We start from the raw sequence: 11,482 nt of genomic DNA on the forward strand, positions 1-11,482 counted from the left end.
GTCTGTTCTCATGGACTTGTATCTTATTACTTGCGTCCTGGTTCTTGATCTCTGCATGTTCCTGACTGTGCCCCCTGCCTCATACCACCTACTCGGGAGGCTTGGAGTTGAGTTACAGGGACTCATTTATCTGTTTTGCCTCGAAAGCTGTGGCATATGATGAAAAGTTATGTTTTCTTGAAGTCTCCTCTCCTGCTTCTCAAATTTGTAGCAATGATTGTTAATAATACAGCAGTGTATACACACACACACACACACCAATATGCCTTTTGTAAATTACTTGGAATGCTTCTGTTTGTTTTGCAGCACTATGATATGATAAAACATTCCGCTTACTCTCTATCAGGCACTCTTAGCTCACATTATACAGTACAGCAGTTTAAAGAAATGTATTGTTACACACACTAGCTCACACTGACGACCCTTCTTTTACATGACTGTGAGACATAATTTCCCCTTAATGGTTCCTGTCGGTGCCTTAGGCTGGAGATATATTAGTGTCATGTTGGGAGGAAATGGAAAGAATTTCCCCAAGGGGGCTCAGTGTTTCCATGGATAGTTTGATTTCAATTGTTTTATGAAATTGTATCCAGTGTTTCACCAGGAAAAAAAATGATTAAAAAGATTTTTTATAACAGAACATGCGTTTTATTTTTTATTATTGCTTTAATTGTTCAGCACCTTGTTGGATTTACTTTGTGACCCCCCTGGAAGGTCTAAGTGGGAACTAATGACTTAGATTATTAGCAGAGTTCTTAATTATTTCCATCTTGTGTAATTTGCTTAGAAGTCATACTTCAGTGCAGTGTTAAGCCAACCATAGAGTGATAGCCTAATATGTGTGTGTGTTTGCATGTGTTTATGATGTGCATGTGAAGTAGGCTGTATGTGCATTGGTACGGTTATTGGAACGTTTGCATTTTGCTCTGATTCATTATTAGTCTCTACAGCAGAAATCTGTGTTCAGAAGAGTGTTTGTATGATTCATTCCCTTCCACGCTGCAGGACTCCTGGGTCTTATTGATATGACACTGATCAAATCAGTTTAAAATGAAGGTGGAAGAGAGATCATATGTTTTCTCTCTCTATATATACAATATAGGATAAGGATAATAATAATCACCTTTATTTGGCCAAGTATGTTACATACAAGGAATTTGTTTCCGGTACAGAACCGAGGGGTTCTGAACTTGGGGGTTCACTCTCTTGCCCAAGGACATTTTGACGTGGACCACAGGCACCGTGATTCGAACCTCCAACACTCCGGATGGGAGGCGACCGCTCTACCCGCTGAACCACAGTCGCACAGGCACAAATGATCTCCAGTCAAAATGCAAGACAGTTTGCTTTGTTTTGTTTGTTTCCCAAGCCTTGGATCTTTGGAAACTTTTACACTGAACCTCTTTTGAAAATGAGTTGGAATCTGCTGACTCTGCTGCAGCTGCCGCGGTTTGCCGTGATTTCCTGTAGTGTGTACTGCAGCCAACCAGTGACTGGAGCCAGAAATGACTGACGTAAGAATGTACCAGAGTCAAATTCTTCATGTGTCCAACACACCTGGCCATTAAAGCTGATTCTGATTCTTTCAGGAGACGGACTGGGACATCGACTACACTTTTCTACTGTCTGATAAAAATAACACACACAAATATGGGTGGTGCAATTTTAAAATTGAGCTGTAGGTTTTGAAAAGATTTGACTAAGAATTTGTCAGCACAAAGAGTACTGTGCCTTTCCTCTAGTAAAACTACAAGTATCACCAAAGCTGATTTTAGTTTACTTTTTTAAATTACCCCACCCAGGATATAACTACGTGACTGCCAACACATTGTTTCCTCTAAGTCTATTTTGAACACTGAGGGGCCCTTTTGAAGGGAGATCTCCTCATGTTTCAGAGCTGAACCCCCTGAATAATGTAGGCCTATACAAGCAGAAACCTTCCTCTGTACACTGTTTCATGAACAAGACAGAGAGGACCTTACTTGTAAATTTAGGAAAAGAAAATATATTTTATTCTAGTGGGAACGAGGTTGGTTTCCTCCACTTAAGTATCCGGACACCTCCAGTCTGGACCGCTGAATTTTTAGAGAAATTTAAATGATGGCGTAAATCTTGAGTTGTATTTGGCTGCTATTTGAATTAAATGTTTGCAACTTGCACAAGTACAAACTGTAGCATTAAGTTTAAGAAAAGGCTGAATGCGTCTGAGTTTAACCGACATTTTACAGATTGTTCTTCCCACAGATGAGTGAGATGTGAAAGCAGTAGTGAACCTGTTACCTGCCTGCCAATACCACTGCTCAAACAGTCAAGGCAAAACAAATCGGATTGGCTCTTGATGGATTTTGGACACTAAATGTCCAGCTTTGGACATCATCCATCTATCCTTTAATTATTCATTGCTTATCTGAAGTCAGGTCACGGGGACAGACCCCGAGGCATCCTCAGACTAAATGAGATCAATAATCTCTTCACATAATCTGGTTTTACTCCAGCAGGTCTACAACTGGTGTCATATCCCTTCATATCCCCTCAGTGCCCACAGGGCTTAAGAGCTCCACCAGGCCCCAGGGCAGTGCTTGTAGTCCAGGCAGGAGTTGGCATCCCGGGGCTTCCTCTCCATCTGCAGACACTTGCTCCTGGCTAGTAAAGACAGAGGTAGACATAAGCATGATCAGAAAAAGAAAGAAATGCACACATGGAGCCTTCTGTCAGTTTAGAACAGTATTTTACATTTGTAGAGTGGAAAATTCACTTTTCAGGCATTTATTCCCTGACTTTGTAAAACCAGGTAGACTTTGTATGAGTGTTTAGGGTTTTCCTGCATGCACCCGCTGTACAAGTGTTTAGGGTTTTCCTGCATGCACCCACTGAGGAAAAGTTGACAATAAAATATCTCTATACATATCTATTCTGTCTGTCCTTTTCAAAGACCCTCAGGGCCAGGGGTTATAGATTTAAATTACTTGAATTGAAGGTATCAAACTCATCATGCATTTCAGGATTATTTCTTTGCTTTTAAATCCCCTCACAGCCCTGTAGCAAGAAGCTACTTGTGTCATCTCTAAAAGCTACTTCAATATGAAATTAGAACAAAATTCAGCATTATGGTTTACCCAAGTGCTTATTGTGTCTGCATACATTTGTATAGCCTATATTATTTTGTCTGTTTCTGATTGATTGCCGGGACCCTGCTTCTTAGGCTCTGTCCTGGGGTGTTTTCTAAGACTTTATGACCAGTTGGTCTAATTAAGGGGTCAGTGTGTTTCTTAAAGTGTAGTTTAAAGATTAATTAATGACTGGAAAGCAGCAGTTTACAGTCCTTCTCAGCAGATGAATATGCCCAGTTGTGAAAATGGGCATTGCTTGATGCTTCTGACCAGCGTCTTGCAGTGTGCACCCCAACAGGCTGGGGGATAGGGTACCTTCATGTAGTAGGAGGCCCATAATCCATTTGTTTGACCAAGGATTGAAACTAGTGTCTTTAACAGATGTGGTTCTTTAACCTTTAGTTCATAGGCCCCTCATCCAGTTACATACGTAAACCTGACTCAACATGATGTGGGATTTGCTAACACGCAGTGACACACCACTTTGGGGTTATAAACAGCTCATGCTTTATTCATTTCACAGTGAAAGAACAAGATCTTTTCTTCAAAACAAGTTTATTTATTAATCTACAATACAGCAGAAACAAAATGCAGCAGGAAATCACTGCTGTCAGGTATGTATATTATTAATGACTCCTGAAGAGCTTTTGCCAGTCAGCAGTTTATACACATCACAGAAAATAATGCATACTATTTACTCAGAGCTTTTATCCACTCATTCATATTTAGACTGATGCAAAACCTATATAATAACTTTTATGGTGATGATGCATACAAGGATTGATGAAGTGGTTAGTCTGTTGATTGATTAAGTATCAAATAAGAGGAAATCATTGTTACTGAATTTAGACTACTGAAGGTAACACCGGCAGCAGAAGGTGTGCGCATTCACAGACTATCCTCTCGTTTTTAGGAAGAGGCTTTCTGGTTTTATCTTTCTGACATAATTGGAGACTACTTGGAGTTGAGATGGATGCAAAGCTAATTTACTGTTACCTAGCATTAAACATCATATGGCTGGAAATGAGCAGGCCATGGGCTCTTTAATATGCATTACTCTTTAGTTATGACCTTCAGTAAGGTTGAATGTTACAGATCTTTGTATGAGATGCTATGGACTGCACTTCAGCTGGTTATAAACAACAGTTTCTCTTTGGATGACACTCCAGGATCTCCACCCACACACACACACCTGTAATGCAGTCCCATCTGACAGTGCAGAGGTCTGGCCTTCTGTCGTGCCCTGGACTAGAATGACATTTACTTTAAGGCAGAGATCAAAACAGATCAATAGCTGTGACCAATGGAAGGAGTAAAAAGCATTTTTAACATTATAAAGCAATTCAGAAATGTGAGCGCTGTCTGAGCTGTTTAAAGTCCTGCTTTCACCACGTTCCTCCAAATCCCACTTAGATTTTGTGTTGTTATAATGTTGACAATTTTATGACGCACATACACACAGGATGACAGTTGCTAGTTTATGAAGTGCACATGCAGTAACTAAAAAGTAACACTGTCTGGTAGAACTTCCCCTAAAGATAATTCTACCTTCAGGATAAATTTATAATCTTCATTTTGTTACATTTCTTGTAATTCTCTTTTCATCCCAATGAATACATTAAACAACACTCACAACATAAAAAGAAGAAACATCTGTTTTACAGCTAAAGCTAGTGAGCTATGGGAGAAAAGTACCCGCAGCACAAACGGAGACCATATTCAGGAAACTTAAAAGAAGTTGGATGCTGCAAGAAGTAAAACTAGAATTGCTTTGGAGAGAAGTCGGAATGAACGGACAGGATTTATTTGTTGGCCTACTTTCAAAATCGAGCTTCCGTTTGCTGGTTTCCAAGAAAAGACCTGCAGACATCCAGATGGACAGTGTCACCTGATTTTCCTTTTTTTATTGAAAGAGCACATACAGAAAGAAGTTGTGCTGCAGATGAGCAGTAGAACCATGACACATATAACAAACTTAGGCAGAGAACTAAGTAGTGGGTCTGTCTTTGCACTTGACTGCAGCTCCTCGTTAGCGATTGATTTATTGGCCCGTGGTTCCTCTCAGACAGCCACTTCTTTTCTTCTGCCTCCCTCACAAATACACCAGCAACCAGACAACAAAGGTGTTTTTAAAGATGAGAAAAATGAGACTTCAAATATGGCTTTACCTGGTTTCATTAAGCGTGAGAGCATCCTGACTGTGTGTGCGCTTTGTGTAGGTTTGGCCAGTGTGTCTCAGTGAGATAGCAAGGAGTTACTACTGCATGTTTTTGGAAAGTTCACACAGAGCCGCAGAGGATGGCACATCCATAAACCCCTTAATATCATGTCCTAATGTTTGAGCATCAATGAAATGACTGAAATTGGGTGTCTTTCTAACATCAACCTAGACTGGATTTGGCCTTTTTAAGCTGTTTTATCTCTAAGCTCAATAAAGTTACCGTGAGCAGCAGCGTTGGGTCATGAAATCATGATGTAAAAGTTACTTATTGTCTTTTCATATTGTGAAATGTTTGAGTGCTCACTGTACATGCCACAGGATTTGATTCTGGATGACATATCCACATAGTTTAGATAATTATTGAATTAATGAGACTTTGTTCAGGTTTTTGCTGCTCCAAAGAAAAAGAAAACTCAGAGTTTGGTGCGGCATTGTCAACGCAGCTTTAGTGGAAGCTTGTTGCTCTCCTCCTTTGAGCCGGGGACACAGCAGGAGCTCCATATGGCAGCCCGCTGCTTCTCCACTCACATTTTCATCTAAAAGAAAGCAACTGAATTATTAACTGTGCTCTGCTACTGAAGATTGTTTTATAATATTTGCACTGGCTAATTTGTATTTGCATTAATGCAGAATATTGTGCAGTGTCTTTGTGAGACAACTGAATGACACAAAGCTGCAGAATGAAACGGAGAATATGGGCAGAATTTATGTTTGTGAAATATAAATAAGACTTGAATGTAGTTATTATTTGATGACACTACAAACCATTGTAGCTGTAACTCATGGCAGAATGTGTCACTTGCACTCCCACAGCAGATGGCTAAGCTAAGGATGTCACTGCGTTGCTACGTCATGAGAACCAGTTACATCCAGTTCATTCACAAGCTACCCGCCCTGGGGGTCTGGCTCGCGATCACCAGTTTAGCGCCTGCTACCACTGTGGCTATATTACTTTGCCATATGCCACTACAATAATGTAACACTAGCCAGACAGTGTGTTTTATTCAGTCTCAGGTATGTTTTTGAGCAGCACGTGTCCTATATATGATAGAAAATCTTGACTGGTGAAGCTGTTTTTTGTGACATGACTGTGCAAAACAGCTTCACAAAGCCTTCTGGTGGACGTGCAGGGCCCACGCTTGTGTTCACAAACGGTGCTGGCTGAAAGTGGGTTGAGTCCCCTTGTCCTGTTGATATGCAGTTGTGTTTACAGTAGACCTGAAGTAGGGCAGTGGGCTCAGTGAGTTACGTTACTATAATGGCCACCTGTTGTCAACTAACTCTGCGAATTTCTTGTGAACTGTGTCACTGTGACTGGTTTGGCGTTTACATTGGGCTGGGTGGAGTCAAGCAGAGCGTGGCGGGCTGGGAGAGGGAGAGAGGCAATTGATTCTAGTTTCATGCTAGTGCTAGCTTAACTTTAAGATGATACAAATTGTAGCTTTAAATTAGCATTTTACTTTAAGAGTCTTCAAAATGTTAATTACTCTTAGCTTCTGTGCTGACTAAAATCATCATGCATATAATATCAGACCAAATAGAGATGATTTAACAAAATGGCAAATCAGTTTTAGTGAACTTTACCTGCTAGCTCTTTGACTGTCCTTACCAACCAACTGATAACTTAGTCTGCCTCTTGATGGGCAGGTAGTGTACAGTGAGTTTATTAGAGCTCTTTTACTTAAATTAACCTCCTGCTGCTTTTGAAAATAGGCTCGATAGGCAAATTTGTGGTTGGTACAGTCAATACAACAAGAGAGAAAAAGAGGCTTAAAACCTTCCTGAATTTCCTTGTAGGCTGACTGCTGCCCACACTATTGTCCACATTATCAAGTAATTTGATACAATTTATTTTCATCACCAAGCAGCATTTTTATGTTGTGCCAGGTGATATTTAGACAGACTGCGTTGTGTTGATCTTCCTGGGCTCACTTAAAGCTGAATGGCGAGAGAGTCGCTAAGTCAAAAGGTTATGGTCTGTAATTAGTTAACATGTTGTTGGTTGAAGACACGAGGAGTTAAATTCTGACTGCAAGAATATGTCTCAATTACAAACCGAAAAGACACTGATAATCCTAATTGAACTTTAATGCACAGACAAGCTTCAACAGCTGCTGCCAGTGCCCAGACAAAATGTTGTTCATTTGCTAATTTGCACCAAACCCAAACTACAGCTGAGGCTGACAGAAATGCCATTAACTTTGCAGAGATTTGGTCACAAACCAAAGCAGTGGACAAATAAAAAATGTGACTTATTGATGACACTAGTGAAAAGTGAAGAGATCACGTTTTTACAGTTCATCCTGAGGGAAACAAATGTCTGTTCCAAATTTCATAGCAATCCATCAAATCAGAATCAGCTTTATTGGCCAGGTCTGCTGGACACATGAGGAAGTTGACTGTGGTACAGCGGCTCTCTGTGTGCATGTACAATATCCTTCCTTAAGGCAAAGAGTAGACAAGTAAACAAGATAAGGCTGAGAGAACAAGAAAAGAAAAATGTCCAAACCAGAAAAAGGAATGTGCATTAGGAAGATAAAGTATATATAAATATAGAAATAGATAGTTTAGATGGAAGCTTTGAGATAGATGTATACAAAAGTATATTTCTAAGGTTCTGAGGCTCGTTGATTTGTTATACAGTCAAGTCATGGGTTAAGTGCTCATCAGAGTGCATCAGAGGTATTTTGTTTATATATATATATATATATATATATATATAATATGAAGAAAATTCCCCATTCCAACTACAAACAAAATGTGTATATATGTATAGTCAGTTGATTTAGCCGATGTTAAAGGATATACTTGGCTATATATTGATGTGCATTGCCCCCAGAAGACAACTGTAGATGAAATCTTTAAGTAACAAACACAGAGCACTTGACATCTTGGATAAAGAAGAGATAAACAAGTTGACAGATGCAGAAACACAAGACTTAGAAAGTAAATGATTCAGACTTCTAACTGAGAGCAGGTTGCACGGTTACATCTTGCCTGGTGTGTCAGGTTCATCTTGGCCCTCTGTCGCTGGATGAGAGGCGGCAGCAGGCTTGTGTGTGAGTGTGTGAGTGTTGGAGAAAGAGAGCAGTCGGCAGAGACGATAACAGCTGAATCAGGGAGAAACAAGGCCAAAAGTGGGAGCGGCCCACAACTAATGAAGCACCATTCTTACACAGAACTCCCCTTTCACGTGTTCTTTCTCTTTATCTGACTTTCTCTCTCTCTCTCTTACTCTGCCAGCTGCCATGGATAAAGCAGTCGTACACATGAACATATTTACAAAACTTTATATCCAGTAGCTACTTTTACGGTATCACCTTTATCAGAGATAATACTTTTCAGTGGAAACATGCCAAACACGCACAGACGCTAATGGCTTGTGACTGGCTGCGCTGTCCTGCAGCTGCATTTGAATAAATCCTTACACAACTGTGACACCTGCTGGACAGCTGAGACCTGGTTGGAGAATCATCCTCAGGAGCAGGTCATTTAGTTCACCACACACGTCAGCTTAAAACTATATTTGTTAATCGAGAGGAAGGAAGCAGAACAAAGCAGGTTTGAAACCATATGAAGCCTTTATAAAGATTTTAGCATATACTGGATGCACTGCAGTTACATTCTTTTGGATCACAGCCAAAAGTGCTGAAAAAAGACAAAATACTTTGCTTAGTAATGGTGTTATTTTGTGCTCCAGCGGTTCTGAATCATCCTGTGGTTCCATCCCATCTTGCTTTACTACTCCAGCTCCCGACTAATTAATTGTGAATCTCTTTTCCTGAACCTCAGTTAGAATGGAGAAACCGTGCACTCCCAGTGAAAGAACATATCCCTGACTTTTTCACTTATTTAACCCATCAATATAAAGACTGAAGACTGGCTTTTTGGATATCCGGATCACAAATAGTGGATGGCACCTATAGACCCAGCCCAGGTGTGTTGATAAGGGCAGTGACAGTGATGTCTGTGCTAGTTGACAACCAGCCAAGAGCTCAGACACATGAATTGTTTCAAGTCTGACAGGCCATGCCTTCTTTTAGGGTTATTAATTAAAGATTTAAAAAGATGGCACCCATTCATTGTTTCTCATCCAACACACACAAAAAGTTTTGTTTTCATGTTGTCAGTCCACAGACGAGGCATTAGCATCTCTTTTACTCATAACAGTAATATGTTGCAAATAAGCAGTTCAGATTACAAATGGGTCTGTTGCTAGTTTTACAACATATCCTCTATAATAGCAAAGTATAATGCTTTTTTGTATTGTAGTTCTATGGTTAGTTACTCAGGAAAACATACTGTTGACTCCTTGCACCATTCAGCACATCTGTGGAAACATCAAATTGACATTTACAACGGAAAAAAAAAATCCCCTTTTGAGTGTTGAGGCTAAGCTAGGATAAATACATCCTAGACACAGGCACTCCGCTGAGATGAATTCAGTATTGATTATTTAATCCAGCTTTCAGGTAGTAGTAATAGTAGTAGCACCACCAAGGTGGTATCCTTTTCCAAAATGTCTTCTCTTCTTTCTTTGCATCTTATTTTTCAGGAATGGATTTAACATCTGGTCTCATATCTGCAGCCGTATCACATCATCTTTTGTTTTGTTTTCCATAGTGTTCTCCAGTTCCTTCTCCACCTCATTGTCTCTCTCTTCGCCCACTCTTGTTGTGAACCAATACACTATTCCTTCTGCCTCTTTTGTTGCCAGCCTATTTCTCTCCATCTGCCTATCAGTATGTTTGTTCTTCCACTCTGTGCAGTATATGCCACTTGGCTTGCTTTCCGTCCATGCCTGTTGCTCTTCTACGGCAGATTGTTGTGTTTGTCATACAAAGCTTATTGCCAGTACTTTTTTGACAGCCAAAAAAAACAGTACTGGCTAAAACAAACCTTGATAGATAGTCAATTGACTCTAAGTATGACTGGTCTGTAACCCACTGAAAAAGGAAAAGGGTAAGAGTAAGGGCTAGCTGCTTATGGCTATGCTAAGATGCATTGTGGCACCGTGAGATCTCTTTTTGGAGGGAAGAACTAAAAGTACCTGCAAAACAGAGAGCAAACTGCTCCAGATATGTGCCTCAGTTATATAGGCTGAATTTAATTTCATCCATTGTGACTGCAGGTCTAGCAGTGTGGTTAACCATCTCGAAATAATGTGTGAACACTACAAGGTTTTACAAACTGGATGTTTTCCCATTCTTAACATTCTGCTGACACGGCATGAAACCAGCATGAACAAGCATTAGCTAGATGGATGCTTCCCAGGAAAAGTAGATTGGTGTACTGTAGATCAAGTGCTGCTTACATGGCTGAAAATAGACTGAAGTTTGAAATAGTTTTTTTTTTTCCCCCAAGCAAGGCATCTTACTCTCTCCAATTACACAGTTGGGGGCGGCTGTGGCTCAGGAGGTAGAGCAGGTCGTTTCCTAACCGGAGGATTAGCAGTTCGATTCCCGGCTTGTCCAGTCAACATGTCGAGGTGTCCTTGAGCAAGACACTGAACCCCCAGTTGCTCCCGGTGATGTCATCGGTGTGTGAGTGCTTGGGAGTGCGAATGGGTGAATGGCCGAATAATGTGAAAGCGCTTTGAGTGTGCTGTAAAAAGCATAGAAAGGCGCTATACAAGTATAAGACCATTTACCAGTTCTCTGCTACTTCTGTGACTCTCAAGGTCAAATAACCTTATGACATTTGTGGCTGTGGAAGATGTGGCTCACGGCATGTATGGGGACGTAAGATATGTTCAGCTACTTGCTGCCCTAACTTGCACTGTACTTTTAGTGTACAGGACATTAACAGTGTTTAAGTATAATTCAGGTTCAGGCTTTACTTAAGAAGTGCCAATCAAGAACGCAGGTAACAAATATCTGTTCCTGTACATTCAGTGTTGTCCAGACGAATATGCTATGATTTATACTGTATGTACAGTGGGTACGGAAAGTATTCAGACCCCCTTAAATTTTTCACTCTTTGTTATATTGCAGCCATATGCTAAAATCATTTAAGTTCATTTTTTTCCTCATTAATGTACACACAGCACCCCATATTGACAGAAAAACACAGAATGTTTGACATTTTTGCAGATTTATTAAAAAAGAAAAACTGAAATATCACATGGTCATAAGTATTCAGACCCTTTGCT

The sequence above is a fragment of the Monopterus albus genome, unplaced genomic scaffold, assembly GCF_001952655.1.
Source record: "Monopterus albus unplaced genomic scaffold, M_albus_1.0 scaffold195.1, whole genome shotgun sequence".
NCBI classification, from domain to species: Eukaryota; Metazoa; Chordata; class Actinopteri; order Synbranchiformes; family Synbranchidae; genus Monopterus; species Monopterus albus.